This window comes from Pipra filicauda, unplaced genomic scaffold (genome assembly GCF_003945595.2).
Source record: "Pipra filicauda isolate LSUMZ 115617 unplaced genomic scaffold, ASM394559v2 scaffold28_size6257848_pilon, whole genome shotgun sequence".
Classification (NCBI taxonomy): domain Eukaryota; kingdom Metazoa; phylum Chordata; class Aves; order Passeriformes; family Pipridae; genus Pipra; species Pipra filicauda.
In genome coordinates, this window is record NW_024104409.1 from 1,020,928 (window position 1) to 1,043,309 (window position 22,382).

Below are 22,382 nucleotides of genomic sequence, written 5' to 3' on the forward strand. Positions count from 1 at the left end.
TGCTGTATTTACATGACTTGAAGCTCTGGTCTGACCCAGGATCCTCCTGAAGATTTTGATGTTCAGCATCTGCTTTGGACTTCTATAAAACCTTTTAAATGTTTACACAGGCATGCCTACATCTGTGCCTGTGCCTGAAGTTCAGCTCCACAGAAAGGAATGGGACAACTCACAATAACATTGCTGGGAACAGGGTGGCTCAGTGTCACTGATGTGCTGACAAATCTCTCAATAAAAATAGTAGTTTACATCTTAAAAAAGAGATTTCTCCCTTGTAATTATTTATTTTAAAATTAAGCACAAGCTTTTCTCGCTCTTGGAATATTCTGCATTATGAGATGATGCTTGCAGATTAATTAAATTATTAATATATGTGTTTGTGAATACTGAGTGTTTGGAAACACTTAGGGCTTTACAAGTTGTACATGAGGAATATGCCAAATACAGAAAAGATGGAGCCCAGTGATGAGAAGAAGCTGAAAGAACATGACTACCTGCCTTGACCAAAAGAGAAATTATGAATATATTAGAAAGTAGTAATGTATTTTGCTTGTTATTTGAAGCAAAAAAAGGGAAATATGTCTTTCTTAACACAAAATTAATGAGGCAGTTTTGAAACATACCCGAGTTTCCTTTGTTTTGCTTTTATCCTGGAACTGTAACATAGGCTTTCTGCAACACAACAACAAATTCTGCCTGTAAGCCAGTAAGCTCAGTTCTTCCCAAACTTGTTAGGTGGCAGAAGCTCACAAGTGATGCTGATCTGACATCCCAGCAACCTGCCTGCAGCACTCCTCCAACAGCAGTGTGAGCTTCCTGGGGCTCTGCAGTCTAGACCTGGACTGACTACCTGCACCCCAAGGTGAGAGCAGCGGTCTCACGTGCTTACACATTCGCTAGCACCTTTTGTTAGGGTGACAACGAAAGGACTGACTGTCCTGGTGAATGGTGCTGTTGTCTGAGTTGCTGAATTATGCTTTTGTTACGTAGTTCTGTAGAGACTTCTGATGAACGATTTCATTTCATAGACAGGCAGACCACAAACAGCTCCTTTGAGTGGGAGGAGGTGAAGCTGGTCCAAAAGGAACTGTCTCATCTAGTTCTCTTCTCCGGGGATGTTTTTGTCGGCTTGAATGCCGTAGGGATCTGGGTGTTTCCTCCTATGACCAGATAGACTTGGGTGAAGTAGAGACACCAGTCAGACTCCAGAAAACACAAAGCAGTCAAAGCCATAGACTTTGGAAAGCCATGGGCATTTGGAAAATGCTTTTTAACTCTCATATAGCTTTTTTTTCCTTTTCTGATGGGCTTGGTTCTTCGTTTTATAGACTCTTTTCTTCTTGAAGTATCTTCATCAGTTGAGTACTTTCGCCAGCTCCTTCTCTGTCACTTTCTCCATTATGCTTCTTGGTGTTTTAACTTGCTCCTTTATAGATGAGTGTCTGCACTTCAGTCTTTCAAAATGCAACTTTAACATAATGTTCTCTTTTATTACATTGATTAGTTTGAGCGTGGTTTATATGTAGTCTCTTTTTTTTCACACATCTTGAGTAAGATGACAGAAGAGAGAACAGGCATTTCTATACAGATCACAGATCATTGCTACTTTACAAATTCATTGCCAACAAAATGTTTTTAGGGAGGCAACCTTTGGTTTAGGTTAGAAATTTTGCTGTAACCCATAATTATTTATGAGGACACGGGCTAATATTCCCCATAGGTACGTTGCTCACTAATTGGACTCAGACTATTTACAGGCCCTCAGCATGTTTTGTTACTATGTTTTGTAGTTCTTTTGCTATTGTAGATATGTTAGAAGGTTATTTGGATATTAATTTTTTCCAGGTATTAAATGAAAAAAGGGGAGGTTATGGGTCTCTGAGAAGCCTGTAAAATGATTTTGTTCTACCTGTGACGTAAGCATGTTTGCATTCTTGGCAAGTAAAAATCTAACAAGTTGTCTATTTGAGAAGTGAGCTTCTAAAAGCATAGGCTGTTATAGTCCTAAGGGAATCTTAAAACACAGGCAGAGACTGGCTATGAAAAGGAAAGGAAAAATTTGTGTCACTGTTTTAACAATAGACTTCTTTCATGTGGAGGACCTAGATGTCTGTTAATTGCTAACTGGCTTGAGGGTTTTGGATTCTGGCCCAATATGCTGAAATTCTTAACCATCCGCTGGCTGGCATATTCTTTAAGGACTGTATTTGGAAACTGATAATGTAATGGATTTCATCTTTATAGGCTGTTTATGTAGTAGAAACGTTTTCATTTTTAGCTATGTTTCTGTCTTACAGTCTCGGTATTCATTGCCGGCATACATTCCAGATAGTTGTGTGAGCACAGAAAGCAAGAGCTGGTTTGGAGGTTAGATAATGTTGGCCCAGGTTGAGCAGCATGTGTTGTCTTTGCTGTGCCACAGCCCCACCACAATGATCAAAACGTAAAAGTCTGCCCTCTAATTTTGGGTGACTTGGATGAATTAACAAGACCTGAAAGCCTGTGATTACTATTGCACTTGAAAGAGTCTAAAATCTCTGGAAACAAGGCAGTAGATGTATATGATGAAAGGAATCCAAAATAAATGGAAGCCTAAAAACCTTTTTATCATCCTTTTTCCATGTGAACATGGTCGTATATTTGTCTGAAATAAATTTTCACTGGTATTTTCTGAAGTAAATCTAGTAGTTGTAAATTATTCCAACCCTTTTGATGAGTTCTGTTTGTGGGTTTCCATGCAGATTAAAGTATGTGCACCAAGTATTTTCATTAAATGAAGATGTAGTAGACAAAAATCTCTAAGCAATCTGCATGATTGAATGAATCTGTGGTGTTCCCACTCTTAAGAGATGTTCTGTGGAGACCTTCACAACTCCCTTTCGCTTTGCCTTTTAGTTTTTAAATCCAACTGCGGAGGAAGTTGTCCTTGTGGTGCCAGCTGATGGAAGGTTGATCAATTTAGTGCTGATCTTGGTAGCAGCTGTGCAAAGGTCAGGGAGGCAGTACCTGGCATAGAATTGGACTTGAACTAATAAAAGCCAACAAAAAAGCAGCACATGGCAACAACCTGAAGTAATTATTATGTGTAAATGAAATAACCACATTCAAATAAAACTGAAACCTGTAAGGTTTCAAATATACTAAGAGAAATTTGACTAAAACCCTATAAAAGTGGGTGAATACATGTTGCGGTGAAGAGGCTCAACAATAGGGCTCTTAATAAGTATATTCTGGACTAAATAGTCCTTAGTTGCAACTTCCTGTTGGAAAAATAATTTAGTTGAAGAAACCCCTAATTTTTTAGTTACAGTTTTCTCTGATCCAGTTCGGTGTGCTGCATTAGCCCTTGGTTTGGCCTAACTTAGTAAAGGTGTGGAACTGACAGTAAGGTGTGAAGAACCTGCTTCTCCTTACTGTAAGGAGAAGCAAGAATGGGAAGCAGTATTGTCTTATTAATATGTATTGCATTTGGTTTTGTTTTTAAGCATTATGATGGGTCAGGGAAGACACAGTCCCCTGAACATTTAAAACTGGCAAAGAAGGGAACAGTTTGGATATTCTATGCTTCTCAGCCCCTCCCTGTTCATTTATGCCATTGCTTTGGGGAGTGGTTTGGTTTAAAAAAAATTACTTATTTGGCTCAGATAATTTTATCTGAATAACGTTTTCCATCTAATTTGCTGTGCAGCCACTTGGTATTTCTGCTTCTCTCAGGGAATTGGGGGTGGCCTGGGTACAAAATGAGCATCTGGAGATAATGGATTGCTTTCTAATTTAATTGTTGGTGTCATTTCTCCAAGTTTAAAGTGTTTGTGCAACTACTTCTTTAGTATGAACAAAGTGGTGGTATGGGCAGAACACTTAACTGTGTCTGGGTTATTGTGGATGGTCTTATCACACAGCAGAGCCTGAACCTCTCTGCATTCTCAGTTATGCTGGACCAAAATCCCCTCCTGCTTTTTTACAGAGAGGGGAGATTAATGGGTTTCTTTCATGAGCGTCTGCCTTTAACTTTGTTGTTACTTTTTTCCCCTGTAAAATTCTTGAACCAAAGAACCTGTGGAACCAAAAAGCTGTGTTGAATACATCTGTGACAACCTTTCACGAAGTGAACTGTGGATTCAAACCTTTGCAACTCTTTTTTCTTAAGAACCCCCCCTTTTCTTAAAAAATGTTACTCGAGTGACTCCAGTGTACATATGGCATTCCTCTCACAGAAATAGATACATATGCTATCTGTTACAAAGTAATACCAAACCAATTTAGATTACATACAGACTAACATAAAGTTTTATTAAGATTAAATGCTGCTAGACACATAAATTTAATGTGCATTAAAAAAAAAAAGTCCACCAAATACTGCTCTTTATCTTATTTAAGTGTACGGAATGGGTTTCCGTCAAGTTTGTGATGAACAAGTTACGTGAGATGTTGTTTGGTAGCATAAATTTCTTTCACTTGAAGGATCATTTTTAAGAATGAATTAATTTTGTTAACAAATTCACAGCAAAGTGCTACAATCCTTGCATTAGCAGATCGAGATGGGTCGTTCCAACCTGGCTATGGGGGATCAGGAAGTAGGGACAGGACTTCCGTTTTTTTAACTGGTTTTGCTGCCACATGTTATAGAAATATTTTGAAATTGCATCCCCCCTCCTCCAAGAAAATGTTCATGGATGGATGGAGCTTTTCCTTTCTTTTGTTCTTTTATTATTGTAGTCCATATTGTCCATTTTAGAAATGACTGATACAGGTAGTTCCAAAAATTCACACAATTTACGTTTGGTAAGTCCCTCCACACTTCCTATCACTTCTCCAAAAGCTGCATTTTTAGGGGAAGTAAGAGGAGTTTGTTTTTTTCTGGCTGTAAATTTTCATGGTACCCAGCAGGCTGATCTGCCTCCCTCTGCAGTCATGTCATTCCTAGAACTAATGCAGGGAAGCTGATGGCAGTAAAGGCTGGAATTCCGGTTTTGACAGCAGTGTGTTCCTTGAGCAACTTTATCAACCGTGAAACAACATCTTTAAATTATTTTACAGCATGAGTTTAAAAGAACCCCACTTCTGATATCTCAGTAGTGTTTGTGCCTTGTGTTTCCTGTTGCAAGAGACAATAATTAAGAAGAAAGTACTGCTGCATAACTGGATTTTGGAATGTGGGGGCAGTTGTGTGACAGCTATCAGATTGGATGATCTTTATTAAAGACCCCATGTCAGTCTAGCACAAAGGCACTTGTACAAATTTATACATGCAAATTTATTGCAGAAAAAATACAATTTACTTGCATTTAAGTGTGGGAAGGAAGTTGTATGGGGCTTTTTAAAGAAAGGCATTGGAGATTGCTGAATAGGGAGAGTTTAAAATTATGTGGGAAGAGTTCACTTCCAGCATCTGTAGTGTCCTGAGCATTCAGCTCTTTGTTTTGCCTATTTTGGTATGTCAGCAGGGAGGCGCAGCTGTATCAGCTTTCCCTCTTCAAGTGTACCTTTCAATTGTGTACTCTCGCTTTCTGCAGTTCACTGGCAGTCAGACAGCTCTCTTCCTCTTCTTCAAATAAGCAAAACTTATTTTGGACTACCAATTCATGGTGGTCATTGCTTTTGGCAATGGTGGTCATTCACTACCTGTTGCTTTTGGCTGCAAGAGAAGCTGTCTGCAATATATGATTTATTTGTTGTTAGAAGTAAGACCCCACATTGAACTTTATAGGGTAATTGCAGGACTGCAGGGTGGTTGTAGCTCCCTGTTAAGGCAAATATTGTGTATATCACATAATCCCTGGGAAAAGTTTGTGGGTTTGTTTTGGGATTTTTTAACTTTTTTTTTCTGACAAATTGGTTTAAGCAAATGAACTAAGTAAGGCTGAACCTTCTAAACGCAAGCTTATTACTTAGAAATTGTGTTGACCTTTGGTCCGACTCCTCCTTATTTGCAGGTCATTAGTAGGTCTTGTCTTTTACGTTACAGTGCTTAGGTGAATAGCTGCCCCTTCAAAAAAACCCAGCATTAATGTAGGGAGACACACTCCCCTGCAATTCTTCTGTGTCCCATGCTTTTGTCAGGGAAGGGAAGATGTTGGCAGAGGATTTGCTGAGATATCCTCATGCTATTCTAGCGTCTTGGGCAGTAGTGAAGTGCTAGGAAAACACACACAGAGATGTTACCCATTGTTTTTCCTCTCTCGCTGAACTCTCTGCACCCTGTAAACTGAGTGTCTCCTCATCACAGTTCATAAGGTCTCATCACAGTTCGTAAGGTCATGGGAAAGGACTCTGCTGCAAAACTACGTCATGTTCCTGTCTTTGAGGATGAAAAACACGAGGGACTAAGGAAATCTCTTCTGTGTGATGTGACGTGCTGTTACATCACTAACATACTTCTAGCGTTGCCTGTGAAAGTGTCTTTTAAAGTTGGGGAAGGGGCGAGGATGTGAGAATACATGGCTGTGAGCCAAATACAAAAATACAGTTTAAGCAAAGAAAGAGTCTCATCTTGATTTAGAAATGGTTCAAGGGCAGCAGCCAATATATAGGAATAAGTATAAGTAATTTTTATAAAGATGGTTAAAGAAAACTCTGGATTTTCTTTAGGATCTAGGGCTAATAAGGAGAAAGTCTAAAAACACCAGGAGCAAAAAGAACAATAACATATATCTGATGACTGTGGTAAAGTTATCAACAATGTTGCTGAAAATACATGACTGTTGCATACATCTGTAGTGAGAATGAAGCTGAATATTGCAAATAATCATATAATTATGAACAAATCCATCATATTCCAACAGTAAATAAAGACTGAAAGAATGCTTTTGAAAATTTGTGTTACGAATTTATGGAGACTGAGAAATTTTTATTTTTTTAATGTCTAATGTAAATCTCCAAAATTTTAAGGATTGTCATGAAGCAAATGCTATTCAAGATGATTAATAGAAAACAGATATTATAAAATGTCTGGTATATTGGTTAGATTAAGGGTTTGTTGTAATCTGGCTAAGAAACTGGCTCTTGAGAACATTACAGTCAATGAAGAGTCATTTAATTAATATGTAATTTTTTGATGTTCAGTCACTGGATGTTTGTTTGCAAAAAAAAAAATCCTCAAATGAACACACAGTTGGAAGAAAATGCACAATTCTTTCTGACAGTTTTATCTAGGACATGTAGAGTAGAAAAATATCAATGATGGCATAACTTCATGTATTTCATTGAATTGAAGAGCGTGTTAGCCGACTCTTTTGAAATCTGAAGTTAATCACTATGGGAAAGGCTGGATGTACCTTAAAAGATGAGGAACAATATCTGAAAAAATTGAAGTCAGTACTGGTTGTAGGTGTTGGAAAACCATATCTATACACTTAAGGTAGGCAGCAGTGAAAAAGTAAATTCCGAGTTTGTTGAAGTGATTTGATCTTGTACCTGTGCAGGAAAAAATGGGGAGCCTTCAAAGAGCATACTTTTGCAGATACAGGAGTCACAGCGGCAGGAAGCAGAGAGTAAAACATAACGTGAACTTGCATAAAAAGAAAAAAAAAAATTAAAGTGGTAACTATTTAACTATTGCACTATCTTATTGCTGGACTTCAGAGATTCTCTAGCACTTGAAATTAGTGTCAAATTAGCTTTCAAGAAGCTGTTCTTATTCAAGCAGGTGTTGAGCTTTGTAAGGTCTCTCATGTCTTGTGAGAACTAGAGTAAATCTTTCAATTTTTAAAACTCCTTTTATGGTAGTAACAACATTCATTTATTGTTTTGAGGAGAGCAAGAAAAAAATTTATTTCAAACTTTTTTAAAATACAAATAAGTCTATAGGAAGCATTTAGAAACTGTCCTCAGTTTTGAAAGAAAAGCCGGTTCTATGTAAATTGTCACAGATTCTTATTAGTTGTTACTTTTGAACTTCCTAACCATCTCATCTGCTTTTTGGGGTTTTTTAATGGAAAACCACAAAGGTAGTAGTGTGGTTGTTGAATTAGATGACAAGGTATTAAACAGCTTAAGTTCATGTCTTTGGTTACCTGGCTGCTGTGCAGCTCTTTGGATACAGGCCTTTGTGTGCTGAAATCTTTCAATGGAAGTTCTTGTGCTTGTGAAAGTAATTTCATCCCGTGATGACAGCTCGTAGAGACCATCTTGCTCATGGAAAGTTGAACTGATACAACTCCTGATGGGTCACCTTCTAACAGGATTCTGCCTGCTCTGAGGAAACAAGCCATTTCTTTTCACTGGTACTTGGGTGGGAACTTCAAAATAAGGAATAATGCCAGGCATAATTTTATGTCCTTATGAGCACTGCAGTTCTGAAAGAAAGAGTTTTGAGTCTTTTCTCTCTCAATTCCACTATCAGGCCTAGAGCTCTGACTCATAAATTCAAGGTCCTGAATGCATGCATATTAGAAAATATGTTCTGCAGCTGGTCAGACTCAGATAGCATCTAGGTAGAAGTATTTTTTTTTTTGCAAAGATACTGTATAACTTTTAATGTTTGGGCTGATACAATTTGAGACTCCTTTTTCATTTGGGAGGGGTACACCTTACTCATTTTCAGTGCTAATTGTGACTATTTTCATTGAACAGTAGCAGTTTTTTTACCCTACAGAAGTGTAGCTTTTGATGGCAGATAAGGTAATTTTATGAATGCACACTGTGAAAACACAGACACAGGAGAAAAATTATCAGTTGTTTCCATGGGAAGGGAGCAGATATGTGAACAACTATTAGCATGAGAAAATTGTAATTTCTTGAACTATTTCCAGAGGGCATGACAAAGTTTGTGAGTATAGATCTGTGTGCTGTGTAATAAAGGAGCTGTCAGATTTCTTTGGGAGATGTCTAGAGGAGGGATGTTTGCCAGGAAGATTTCCATCAGTATATTTGACCTGATACAACCTATATAATGTAGAGCTTGCCACATGTGTCATGTGGTGATTTTCTTCCAGATATCCAGAGCCTGTCAGGGCTTCACTGTTGAAGCTACACAGGGTTGGAGTTCAATCAAAGCACACCCAGGTGCCTCAGCTGCTCTCCCTCCAAAACAGAGATAATCCTGATGACAAGCACACTGCTGCATGTTGGTCCTTGTTCAGGACAGACTTCCTGCACTAAAAAACGCCAGCCTGCAGCCTTTTTGCTGCCATTTAAGGACTTCAAGGCATGACCCTGGTTTATTAATTAAAACAAAAGGAATTCAGCCCCTAATTGGATACTTTGTAGTTGTATGTCTAACATAATAATTAATTTGTAATGTTAGTTGTTGGCCAGCACAGATGGGTAGAACAGGGGATGGCTTTTTAGTGGTGTGGGAATGTGCATGGATAGGTTTTCCCCACTGGGAAGTTACAGTACTGTACTTCAAAGAATATCCTACTGGTTAATTGGCTCAATGTAGTCAACATTTGGCCAGGATGGACTAAATGTTGATTAGGGAGGTACTGGAGGCTCCATCCTGGGACCAGAGGAATATGTGACTAAAATCTGTCATAGGGAAATGAGAGTGACATAGGGAAATGACAGTGACAACAGGGAATTCATGACCTAGTAGGGTGATCACATTAAAGTCATGTTAAGATCCTTATTGTGGGATAGGCGCAAACACCCAGTGTTTCATCAACTGACCACATATCTGTCACACAAAGGCAAATATATTTGTAGTCTGACACGTGATGAATATACTTAATTGTTTGTCAGGAGAAATGACTTTGGGGTACTTGTGAAGATGACATCTCCTTGTGCAGCTTGAGCTCGATAAATTCCCAAGGTTCCCTATTCTGATCCAATGTGTTAAACTAACATTGTTGCAGGATAAAACTGGTAAAGAGCAAAAAGTGAGAAGACCTGGGTTCTCCTCCAAGGGAGGGTGGTGCTGACCACCAGAGATTTTACTGTGCAACTCTAGGCAAGTCAGTTTAGAGCAACACTTGCTTAAATATAACAGCTGTTTTTCATGAATTACAGTAATCTTTAGGTTTCACTATTTGGCACTGGGAAAAAAACCTGTAATTTTTCATCTGAAAGCAGCAGTTTAGACTTTTAGCCTAATATTATTCTGGTTTTGTTTCCACTGTTCTGCTTTAGTAGGATTCTTAACCTGCATGAGAAGAGACTCAGAAGTCTGTTCTGTCTGTGGACATGGTTTCTGGAGATGTGCATCACACAAACTGCAAGATCGTTATCCCAAGAAAAGGACACAGAAAGCTGGGTACTGCCTAATATTTTTGTTTGGGTTCCATCACTGTAGTGTCAAAGCACCTTATGGTCTTGAATGCATTCATTTTCTCATGGGGGGACTTATGTGGCTTTTCCAAGATCACATAGAAATGTATGACTTAAATAGGAACTGGCTCTTGTCTTCTTTGATCTGAACTCATTTCTTCATTGGTATAACACCCTGCCTCTGTGTGGGACTTTCCAGTAGTAGTCGTTCCCTTGTCTGGGGCAACCACTTGAAAAATACAATGGTTCTGTGGGTAAATCCTGGCTTTGCTGCCCTGAAGAAGTAACTACCTGGAATTCAATAGATCGCTAATGGTTGTCATGTCTTGTTTGATCCCTCATCTACAGGAAGTAGCAGTCTCTGAGCTGTTCTGGCTGCTCAGTCTGGACAGTCAGAAGCAATCTTGAGCAATCTGTTGTATCTAAGTATTGCAGACATGATTTCAGAGTCCCCCAAGAAGGTGGATAATGCTCTTCTGGGATATTTAATGCGAACAGGTGTGGAGCCATTTGTAGCTATTCAGCATGGTGATTCTGGATGACACTTCAGGAAATCTCAAAGGTGCTAATTGCCAGAAGCAGAAGAAGAGTAGAGTGGTCCTTCTGGTATATATTTCTTTTTCTACTTTGCACTTGGTGTCAACTGCTCTTGGAGATGGGATTTAATTTAATTTTGTCTGATCCAGAATGATGATTCCTATCTACTGACATTCTTTAGCAGTACATTTTAGAGTGTACATCTTTGGGTGTTTGCTTGGTGCCACCTCAGTTTCCTCATACTCAACTGGGTCTTATAGTGAGTGCCTCATAGGAGCATTTAACTTGTGTTTCAAAGTATGCCTAATTTTGCTTGTTTGGAAGTCATCTCAAGAGCTTCTGATGAAAAATGCTTTAGCCTTCTGTAGTTAGTGGTGGTCAGTAGATGAAAAGTCTTAATCCCTTAATACCTTCCACCTTGTCAGAAACAAAGCCACACATTGTGTATAAAGAAATTACTGTCACCAAAAGGCAGTTCATCTGCCTAGTATTTTCATTGCACATCACCATTTGTGAGATGAATATGCAGTAATACAACTTTCAGCTTCAAGCACTATTAGGAAGTTTAAAGTTCTGGTTAGGGATGCTCCATTGTCTTTCACCAGTAGAAAAGTTGTAGGAAATATATAGGGTTTTTTTGCATAAGCGAGTGTGTTGGAAGGGGTGTCTTAATGTGCAGTACCTCATGCTGCCTAACATTAAGAAAATTGCTTGCTGAATTTATGTGGAAACCAGTAACTAAATTCAGTATTTGCAAGAAGACCAAGCACTCTTACTATTGTTTGAATATTTTGGAAATGGGAGATAATAGACAGGTGCTTTTACACGCATGAAAGAATTTTTCAATTTAATGAAGAAATATACTAGCAGTGATGCAAGGACTCTCTTCCAGCATAGTAGATGTAAATGAGGACTTGTTTGGCCATGTATAACTTTTATTTGTTACTACTGTAGAGAATGTGGTTTTTTTAGTGTACAGCGATACAAAATGTAAAGTTTGGCCTCTCATGGCATGTGTGTGATGAGAGGTTAAAATTCAAGTCTTCAGCAAAGCTCTTTTTATTGCTCCTCTTGAAATGAGCTTTCCTTTCCCCATTTTTAATTCTGCTAATGGACCTTAAGCAAACAAACGTGGACACTCAAGTAGTTGGCTGTACAGAGCTGAGATAGAAGCTGTTTGGAGAGGTGAAGGCTTTAATTATATTAAAAATACCTCCTCAGCTCTTCAGAGAGTTACTGATTTTGGAGGACTAGTTTCTGTTTGCATATGTCCACAGGAAAAAAGAGTGATGTTGTCCTGAGTTTACTGTTCCTCCACTCATAAAAGCGAGAGTGCAGGTATGGTTCTTATTTGTGTTTTATGTTGGGACACAGTAGATAAGGGACATGATTAACATTTTATGAGTGACTCTTTATGGCAGACATAAAATTTTAATATGTTATATTTTTCAGCTGTTGGGCTCTAGTAACCTTCTGTTTAGACTTAATTTGCTTGGGGTGGGAGTGTGCAAGGAAATTGATCCATTTCAGTTGACTTTCTCTAACAATGGGACTGATGGATGCCTTTAAAATGAGAACAATTGTAAATACTCTGGTCTGTATATAAAGAATTAATACATAAAGGCTTCTGGTAGAAAGGCCAGTGTCAGTGCTTGATTTCTGGAGTGATGTACACAAGAATACCATGTTCAGTAAAAACTCCTGAGCAGTTTATAAGAGTTATTGAAGGTCTTAAAAAAACCCCACCCAAACACAACAAAACCAAACATCATTTTAGCAATTGCATTTACATTAAAGGAAAGGGAAGGAAAAGGCCGTACGTACATAAAAACGCTAGAGGGAGCAAGGAAGAAGAAGAGGGGAAAACCACTGAAGATGTTTGCACTTTTAGAAATAGCTTTTATAAAGCATCCATTTAAACGCTTCTGCTTACTTCAGCTAAAATGCAGCTACAGGTCAGCCACTGCATCTTGCTGCTCTCTGTTCTCCCACACTTCACTGGAGAAATTTCAATTTTCTAGTCCTGAGAGAGGCCTGAAGCTTTGCTGCTTTTTAAATGGCCATAAGAAAAACCACCTGCCCCTCCATAGACTGTACCCATTTTTTTTGCCTTATTTTCTATTTGAATGAGCAGCCAAATGTTAATTTGCCTTTCAGTGCTGGTGGCTGTTTTGGGGGGACTGATATATAGGCTCGGTTCTCAGCTTGTCTCCCTCCGAGATTATATGGGGTAGAATGAGAGAAAGTGGGAGTGTTGGTGTATGTCTGTATTGGGGATCTATTAGATGAAGAGGAATTTATTTGCATTATTTTGGAGTGGCCACACTGCTCTTGAAGAGATCTGAGGAAAAGGAGTATCTGCGAACTTGTAGAATAACGCAGAAGCACGAAGTTACTGTAAAGTCTCTCATCTTACGAGGTTTTAGAAGTGTTGTTGGGCAGACTTTTTATACTGCTTTGTCATAAAGCTAAATGCCTTGAGTTAAAGTGTAACAATTTTACACTGTAGATTATATAAGTTATTTGTTTTTAATTCCTCTCCACCCCAATAAACTGCCATAATGTTGATATCCTGGTATGTGTAAGAATAGAATTAAATGCTGTGGGGGATGTTCTCTAGTTTTCAGGTTTTGGAGGGTGGGGGAATCTTTTTAGTATTCTGAAGGTTCTCCTCTTGATATTCAGCATTACACAGCTAAACCTGTTGCTGCGGAGAACTGAATTTTGATGGCCTGGGGCCTTGGCACTGAGCAATTTGGGGGGAAGGAAGGACGTTGTTATTATTATTAGAGGCTGCTTAGGGCTTTGGAATGCTGGAAGTAATCTCAGAGGAGGTAGACAGACTGACAGTGGATGAATAGATAAGCAGAATTAATACATATACATTGTGTGTTTATCATCTGCTGCTGTAATTTATTGCTACCACACTCATTGTTGATGTTCCCTAATTTCTCTTTTCCACTTTAGAAAATAAATGGAAAGGGCAGGAATAATGGACTGGGGTTTTCTTCTTTTGCTATTTATTAGATGGAATGATTTTAAGTTATGAAAGCAAGGACAAACATTTCTCAGAAGTAATCTAACCATGCCTTAGCCTGAGGACTCTGCTCACTTTAAAGGAAACAAATATAATGAAATTTGAATATGTGGAAGCTGGAGTCCTTTAGCAGTGCACAGAGGTGTTTTTTTCAGTGTACTTTGAGACTATAAAGATTTGTTGTCTATTTATAATTACATCATTCTAGATTCAAGATAGCTACAAATTAAGAATGGAAGAAAACATATTTTTGGAAATATTTAATAACTTCTCAGCAACAAAACCCCCCCAACAAACAGATAAGAGCACCAAGTAATTATGGCTTAATTGTTCTTGAATGGTTCAGGGCCTTTTCCTGTCATTTGGAAATTAACTCCACTTAAGATGAAACAGAGTATTGGAATAGCAGAGAATCTTTTTTTCCCCCTGCCCCTTTAGCTACCCTGCTTTGCACTGTTTCTTCTGCTGCAATGCAGGGATGCAGGCAGGTGGGTTTCTTGCTCTTCTGGTGTATAGAGGGCTCCTATTAAAGCCCTAAAGTATTTCCTCAGGTAGAAGATGGGCAGAGTTGAACCATAATTGAGTGCATATTCAATTTATTCCTCAGAATCAGGAAAACAGGCACATTCAGTCTGAAACAGAGGATAGTAATTTTGTAGATAAATTTCTTATGCTTCCAAAGGGCCAGGATACTCAAAATAGTCCATGGATACTTAATTGAACTCAGTGATACACAGATTATCCCCAGGGGGGCCCTTAATGTGCAACTAAAACAACTTTCTGTGATATTTCCATCTTTTTTTGTGATTATTCAACTGCAGGGTAGCACCCACCAAAGTTGAACTCCACGGGGCAACAAAAGGGTGTCTTTTTGCCTGTTGAAGTGATGGTGGATTCACAATGGAAAAGATATAATTTCCCACTGGAGGGTTAGAGGGAAAACAGGTAATCCCTTAAAAACACACAGTGGAAGTACTGGTGTACTTAGGTTGTTGTGTTGCCTTAGGAAAAGCTGGTACCTTCAGTAGTAGCCCAAGGGCAGAGTGTTTATCATTTGACTTTCACTGCGATGTTTACGCAAGGGCTATGGTATCCGATTAAAAAAAAAGGGCCAGCCCCACAGTGGGTGTAAGGTACCACAAGGCACCCCTTCTCTCTCCCCACCCAGCTAGGGCAGAGCAGGGCACCCACGAAAGGATGCCCAGCACCAATTTTTCTCCCCAAGTCCTTCATGTCATGAAACGTCAGTGTGTGCAGGTTGTTCACATGCCCACTAAGCCGCGTGGGGAAAAATGCTGCTTAAAAGGGCAGCTTATCCTGTTCTGAGCTTGGCATTCACAGCATCCCTCACCGAGCTCTCTCTGGAGGTGGTCCGGTCGGGGTGGTTAACTTGAAGCCTTTAATTCGGTGCTGGAAGAATGTTTCACCAGGGGTTTTAAGCAGATATTGCCACTTGGTATCACTTGTTGCAGTGCTTTGGGTACACTTATTAATGCCTGTTCCGAGCGCTGCTCAGGGCGGTCTGAAAACAGGGGGCTGCTGTATCGTCGTGATCTGTTAGGTAAAGGATAAGCACAAATGGTGACGTGCTTTACAGATAAGTTGAGATCACAAATCTGCAGATCTGAGGTTGGCTCAGCACCTCCTGTGCAAACGCAGGAGCAAGTGCAGGGCGGTTAAGGGAGCAGGAATGGCTTCTGCCCGTCTGAGCCTGGGAGGGACAGCAAGTTGCTCTTCAAAGGGAGGATTTGGGATACTCCTTTTTGCTTCAGTTAGGAGCTCGGATTGCAAGCAAAGGATGTTAGCCCTTTAAAAGGTGTCTGTTTCATCTGTATTCCTCAGAAATGAGGATTCTCATGCTTTTTTCGTTGCCTTTAATGTAGGCTGTGAATAGCTACTGCAGGTGAGCCCTAAATCAAGATCTGATGCAACAGCAGTGCTGGTATGCAGCGGGGGCTGAGATCAGCTCCCCAGACAAATGTAGCATACAGAACTATTTTTAATAATGTAGGACTTTGGCTAGGCTTTGCCTGGAGGAAGAAGGGATGGGAGGTGAAATCTCCCCCCTCGAGCTGGTGAGCTCAGCTGAAATACATGCTGGGCTTTCATCCCTGCTGGGACTTGGCCAAGATTCAGATGAGGGTAGGTTTTAAATCCCACCTTGCAGTGCCCATGGTGCCTGGTGAAGCATCCTCCTTTCCCTGCTCTCAAGGCCTGTTAGACAGCTGGGAGCAGGGAGGAAAGCACACATTTCCTTTGGGAATGTGTGGCGCTTGCTGAGCAATAGTTGCCGAGAGAGAAAAGTGAAGCATTAAAAATTCCTTTAATTGCATTCTGCTGTATTTGTGTGCTTGATAATAGCTAGTAATATTGTTTCAGAATACTTTAATGTAAGATTTTACCCCCCCCCATCATATTAGCCTTTGAAAAAATCCTTTGGCCTAATGTTTTTCTTCAGCAGGATTTAAATTTTGCTTATAGTACATGGCAGGGTGGTTTTTTATATTCCCTCAAGTATTACTGTGGAAAAGTATTCAGATCTTTGTGTTATGATACATAGGCAGGCAGGAAGCAGCTTAACTTCGGATTCTCTGGACAGGACTCTGCTGAGAGATGTGGTGCGTGAGCATGTTGATTTTATTGTTATCTTGTAACAACAACCCGATGTTGGACTCCCTTATTTGCATTCCTAGCAGGACGGCAAGGTGAATAATTTAATTCCAGCAGCCTCTGCCACGTGATGGTGCAAGGACCCATCAGCGATGCCTCCCCTGCACCGACAAACTTTGAGGAATGGAAACTTACAGAAGTGATGCGAAATCGTCGCATGTCCTCCCTTAACCCTGGAGAAATCTCTCGGCGGAGTGATCGCTTCATCCTTTTCTTTTCCACGCGTTCCTCTGACGTGGAGTTTGGGGGGTGTGTGTGAGCCTGCGAGCAAGACGAGCGAGGGAGTGGGAAGCGGGGAGGGCAGCGGGGGAAAAACGCACACCCAGCCACAGAGCTCGTAGGAACAGGAACAGCGAGGAGCCGGAGCGAGGCCGGGAGTCCAACCGCAGGCAGCGGGGAGTGGAAATTTACAGCTGCTTGTGAGCGCCTGTGCATGTCCGAGTGATCCCTTCTGCTCACGCTTTTTCAGAGGCTGACGGTCGCTCTGCAAAAGAAGAGCGGGAGGCCGAGTCGTGGGATCCCTGGTCTCTGCCACGTGTGGATAATCGGCGGGGGGGAATAAAGCGGAATTAAATGGGAGATCACTGAAAGCGGCTGCTGGCGGCGTGGGCTGCAGGGAGACGGCAGAGCTGTCTTCAGCACCTGGCCATGGGGCTGCACAGGGCTGCCTAAGAGCCCCACCTTTCCACTCACAGTAAGTGTCAGCCGAGGTGATGTCCTTCGAGTGAAGGAAAGTTAAATGATTTATTGAAACTTTTTTTTTTCTTTTTTTTTTTTTTTCCTGTCAGCACCAGCCTTTTGGTAATAAACTGCTTGCCTGCTTGTTCTCGGTAGTTACGCTGGTAGCTTTTTATAGCTTTGTAAACTGTGTTACCAGGAGTGGCTCTTTAATGCAGGCAACCCTAAACAATACTCCTTCTGTTACATAAGGCGCTGGCTCTGCGACCAAGCACTCCGTGTCCATGGAATATCTCTGGAAATGGCTTTATTTACAGTGTGGTTTCCAAAAATAAAATATCTGCAATATATCATTTTTTTTGCTCCTCTCCACTGACTGCCTGCAGCTGCGGACTGGCTCTTGAGATGCGGAGGAATGGGAGCGTGGCCACTTGCATAAGACAGGGGGAACAGAGATGAAGGGAAGATGGGCGTGCGTGTGAACTGCCAGGAGAAACGGCATATGTAAATTAACCATCTCGGTATTTATAGTTGATAGGTCTTGTCGACCTGAAATGCTAATGCTGTGCAATGGGTGATTCATGAAGTCTTTATCAGGCAGAACTTTAATTGAGCTTAAGGGAAGTTTGGTTTTGTTTTTTTTTTTTCCAGAGAAAAGACTCTTTCTTGGGCTAATATTAGTAGTAACGTGAAATTACTACTATAGAAAATTATTTTAATGTGTTATGAAGCTATTGAAAGTAATACAGCAGAGTTGCTAGAAATGTGGTCAAGTAAATGCTGTGTAGAGAGGTAACTTTAGTAATATTGGACAAAAAGCAAAAAATAGTATTCGTGTTCCTCACTAATGAGTTTAGAGGAAGTCCTATTCCCTCTTGGCTGCTGCCTGCGTTATTTAAATTATGTTACCAGTTTCCATTATTTCTGCGGTTATTATTCCTACTAGAAATGGATATTTAACTTGGTTTCCCTTTTACTTAAGTAAATTAAAAGCTGTTAAGGGCTCTTCTGTTAGAATTGTGTGTACTTCAGAGACATTAGTTAAAAGACCTCCTTCTGCTTATTTGGGCTTGTGGGAGTTTTGCTATGGATTACAGTTAGGTATGGAATTGAATCCTTAATCTTTTAGGTTTGAAAGACCTCTGGTGACAAATGCACATTGGGATCCCAAATATTCTTGACTCATCAATCCTGCGAATTTGGTGGCTGTAAAATCACTGATTTCCTATCTTTATAGTTTTATTGAACATAAGGTAATAACCTATTATTTCTTGCCAGTTCATTAACATGAATGGGAGAGCCTGTGTAATCCTGTGATACAGAGATAATTGATGCTGGTGTGAGTATGGTGCCACTGGTTGCCACTTCTGCATGGGTTTAGAATCTGAATGTTACCTGGCATTGCAGTGTGCAAATGCTGTTTTATAATTTTATTATAATAACAATAGGTTTGGTAGCACAGGATTTCCAATAAAAGGACACTAAGTAGCAAAGTCAAACACCCAAAATGTTCCTAACTTCAGTTCTGGTGTTTGCCTGTACCTGTGCCATATAGTCTCTATACCCTACTCAGGGTAGATTTAGATTAGATATTAACAATAAATTTTTTACAATGAGGGTGGTGAGACACTGGCACAGGTTGTCCAGAGAAGTTGTGGATGCCTCATCCCTGGAAGTGTTCAAGGCTAGGCAACCTGCTCTGTTGGAAGGTGTCCTGGCCCATGGCAGAGGCGTTGGAACTAGATGATCTTTAAGGTCCCTTCTAACCCTGGAACCATTCTATGATTAGTATTTTGTTTGTATTATCACATTAATTCTGATCATTGCTGCCTCATTCTGGGTTTGTTTGGTGAACACCTGAGCTATATCATCTGCTCCAGCAGCCCTGTCTCTGTACCCTCCTTCCATCCCCTTCTTCCCCTCTTGTACTGGTACAGCCCTAGACTGTGGGCAGAACTAGACTGGAAACCTGTGTGACATATTTTCCCCACCAAGCTATTTTTTGTTAACCTGGATCACTTCCCTGACCTGGTTCACCATGTGGTCCTGCAAACAGCTGTATCACCCCAACAGAGTCTGTAGGGATGTGAGTAGATGTGGAGCGGGGTGTCACCATCATGACAAGTGTTTATCGAACTGTTGCCTCAGTGACCAGCTTGCTATTTGGTGTTTCATTTTATCCTCCGTGTTTGCTGACAGACTACATAGAATTTTCGGGTTTTATTAAATAGGCATTCAAGCACTTGATTACAAACAGAATAAATAATTTCTTTGAGTGCTTCACCACAGCACTTGAGTGGAGCATCACCATGAGTGCCTTCAGTTTCATAATAGTATTAAACAACTATGTGATAATATTATTCTTATTCTGTAGAGGTGATCAGATTAAGGGCAGAGCTGCCTACTTCTTTTCCATATCTGATCTTCAGGTTGCATACCATCTGCTAAAAAAGACATTTGTAGTGATAGTAGGCATTACTGCAATGTTTTGTGGGTTCAGGTGAAGTTTCAGCCAATATCCACCTTCATTCCAGATAATGCAACAAGTAGCCAACAGCAAAGCTTATTGATGAGTAAATTCTTGAGTTTTTGGAATAATTTTGTTGCCAAGCAGGGTTGGTGTTCATTCACCCTAACCCTAAAACTGTCCTCTCTTCTGTTAATCTTTTGTCTCATTTGTGATGTACCTCATTGAGGATTTGCAGAGAAGTTAATTGTTGTGTAGCCCTGATTCCTTCTGCATATTAAATACAACACGGGTCATGTGAGGGGACTGCACTGGGGAGGATGAATTGGGCTTCTCCAATTGATCATCACACATGGGGGCTTCCATCCTCTGATTTGAGTACATTACTCTGTAAGTGCAACAGCTTTCCCAAATATGGCAGGAGGGATAAATGAGGAGAGATTAAAGTGCCTCTTCCATGATATAGAAACTGAATTAGCCAAATTGATAAAGAAAGTGTACTAACTCAGGCCCCAAATATATGAGTCTTAGACACACTGCAGTCAATGAAAAATGAAGGTCTTTTCTTCCATTCAAGAAATTCTCATATGGTATGAGTTATTGAAATGTTTTGATTCTGTTCAATAAGTTGATGAAGACAAGATGAATGTCTGATACTTGATGGGAAGGAAATCTTTTAGCTCGTTTATTTTGGAAAAACCAAATTGTTTGTCCAGAGCAGTGTCTGCAGAGAGTGCGTGGATGGGCTCACATGCTCTCTCCCATTCTTGCCTTCATGGACAGGAAGAAGCATTTGTTACAGAGCTGCTTTACCGAGTCGCTTCGTAGTGGGATGGGCTGCTTAGTAGAATGATATTGCTGCGTGTGTTTTTCCTTCGTTGTGCTTAGAGGTTCAACTGCACTATAGTCTTCGGAGGAAGTATATGATTAAAAGCAAAGAAATTAGGGAGAGTGCCTATAAGCAGAACTAGATCTCTTACTGTACTTTATAGCTGTATTAAATTATTTTTTTTTAGTACTTTCTCTTTATGAGCAGATAAACTGGCAGAAGAGATATTTTGAGGACTGATAAAGCATAGGCTCTGTTGTCAAATGATCTAGGTTGCATTCCTGACACAGCCACTGATTTTTTTTAATATGGCCTTGGGTAAATTTTCTAATCTTTCTGTGCTTCAGTTTCTCCCTTTGCAGAGGGGGCAGAGTAAAAGGAGGTATATAGGTTTTGTGAAATCTTAGTTAAATGTTTGTAGAGTTGGAGGCCTCTGAGGGAAGGCATGCCCTGAGTATGAAGGCATGTTATGTTACCTTTGACAGGCTACCAAATACCCTAAAAGTCATGTCTTGTAAAGCACATTCATCTCAGGGTTCAATTTGCTGCTTTAGTCTGTGTGATTTTCTTTCTCCCTTTTTTTCTGACTCAAACAGAAATAGCCAGACATTTAGAAAGTGGTGCTTTAATACTTTCTTTTGGTGCTTCTTAACTTACCTAAAATAAAATCAGTGCCATTTTTTTTCCTCCTGAACAAACACAGAATGACATTCCCTTAAAGTATTTTTCTAAAAGTAGAGTTCCTGAAATGTGCTGGACACTCCAGCTCTGGCGGCTGAAATGTCATGTTCATGCTGATGGCAACAGCAGGCTTTGGAAACCACTGTTCCTCCTACAGTGCTGCTGGGACATTTTCCTCATGACTGGGAGAGACAATCTCTGAAGCCAGAAGAGTTGGTCCAGTGAGATACAGCTGTTTCCTTTGGTCTCATAAGCTACTCACAAGAGCACCAGTGAAATAACATCATCAGAACTAAATGTTTCAGAAGTTGGCTGGCCCCCCATTATGAATTCAGGACTGCCCACAATCCATTTCTGATGTTACAAAAACATATGTTGAATAACCATTAGATGGAAATAATTTTTCTAGAGAGTAGGAAAAGAAAGGGGCTCATTCAGCCCTGTCCCTTGCTGCCAGACAGCAGTGTCAAAAATCCATGAATCAAGCTCTGTAATGTGGCTGGTTCAAAACCTCAAAGCTCCAGTGGGTAGAAACCTTTACATTTTCAGCTGAAGTTTATTCATCAACAGTTTATAGCCATTTGCTTCTGCATAAATAAAGTTTTATTGTTATTTGAGCTAAAATAACTTCTTCGGCTTCCCTGTATTTTATTCTAAGCTTACTAGGGGAGCACTTTCAGCCTTCTAGACAGGCTGGTCTTCCGTTTTTCTGGTCAGCCTAGGGCCCTTCTCTCCACCCACTCTAATCTCTGTTGATTTTACTTGACTGCAGGTGTTCAGGATTGTGTACAATGTTCTGTACAATGTTCTTTCAAGACTGTACAGAGACATAAATACCTTTGTATTTCTGTTGACAATTACTTCCTTAATTCATCACAGATTTGCATCTGTTTTTCTCCTGTCTGTAAAATACTGTGTGTATTTGTATATGTCACCAGCTGCCTGTTTTTGTCATTTCTCATGGTAAGTCCTCAGCTTGAAGCAGATAATCATAGAATGATTTTGTTTGGAAGGGACCTTTGAAGGTCATCTAGTCCAATTCCCCCTGCCATGGGCTAGGATGTCTTCAACTAGAACAGGTTGCTCAGAACCCCGTCCAATCTAATCTTGAATGTTTCCAGGTATCTGGAACATCTACAAATCCTGTTTCTTCTACCATTTAGCATCATCTGATAGTTTCTACTCTTAACTTTTATCCCATTTTTATTTTCTCAGTTCTTCACACAATCCAGTTTCTAATGATATTCCAATCCTCTTATGTGTTGATAATATCT

At 40.1% G+C, this 22,382-nt stretch overlaps 1 protein-coding gene across 2 annotated transcripts in view; it reads left to right on the forward strand.

Annotated features, from left to right (window-relative positions):
• The first annotated feature begins 735 nt into the window (after positions 1-735).
• The window catches only part of CAB39L (calcium binding protein 39 like), a 61,531-nt gene continuing 39,884 nt past the window's right edge, over positions 736-22,382 (forward strand). Inside the window, exons 1-2 of one of the 2 annotated variants that reach the window (XM_027721383.2) lie at positions 736-862; positions 16,923-17,147. The gene's annotated coding sequence lies outside the window, so the exon portion shown is untranslated. The remainder of the gene's footprint in view (positions 863-16,922; positions 17,148-22,382) is intronic. The other variant, XM_027721382.2, reaches the window with a different exon arrangement.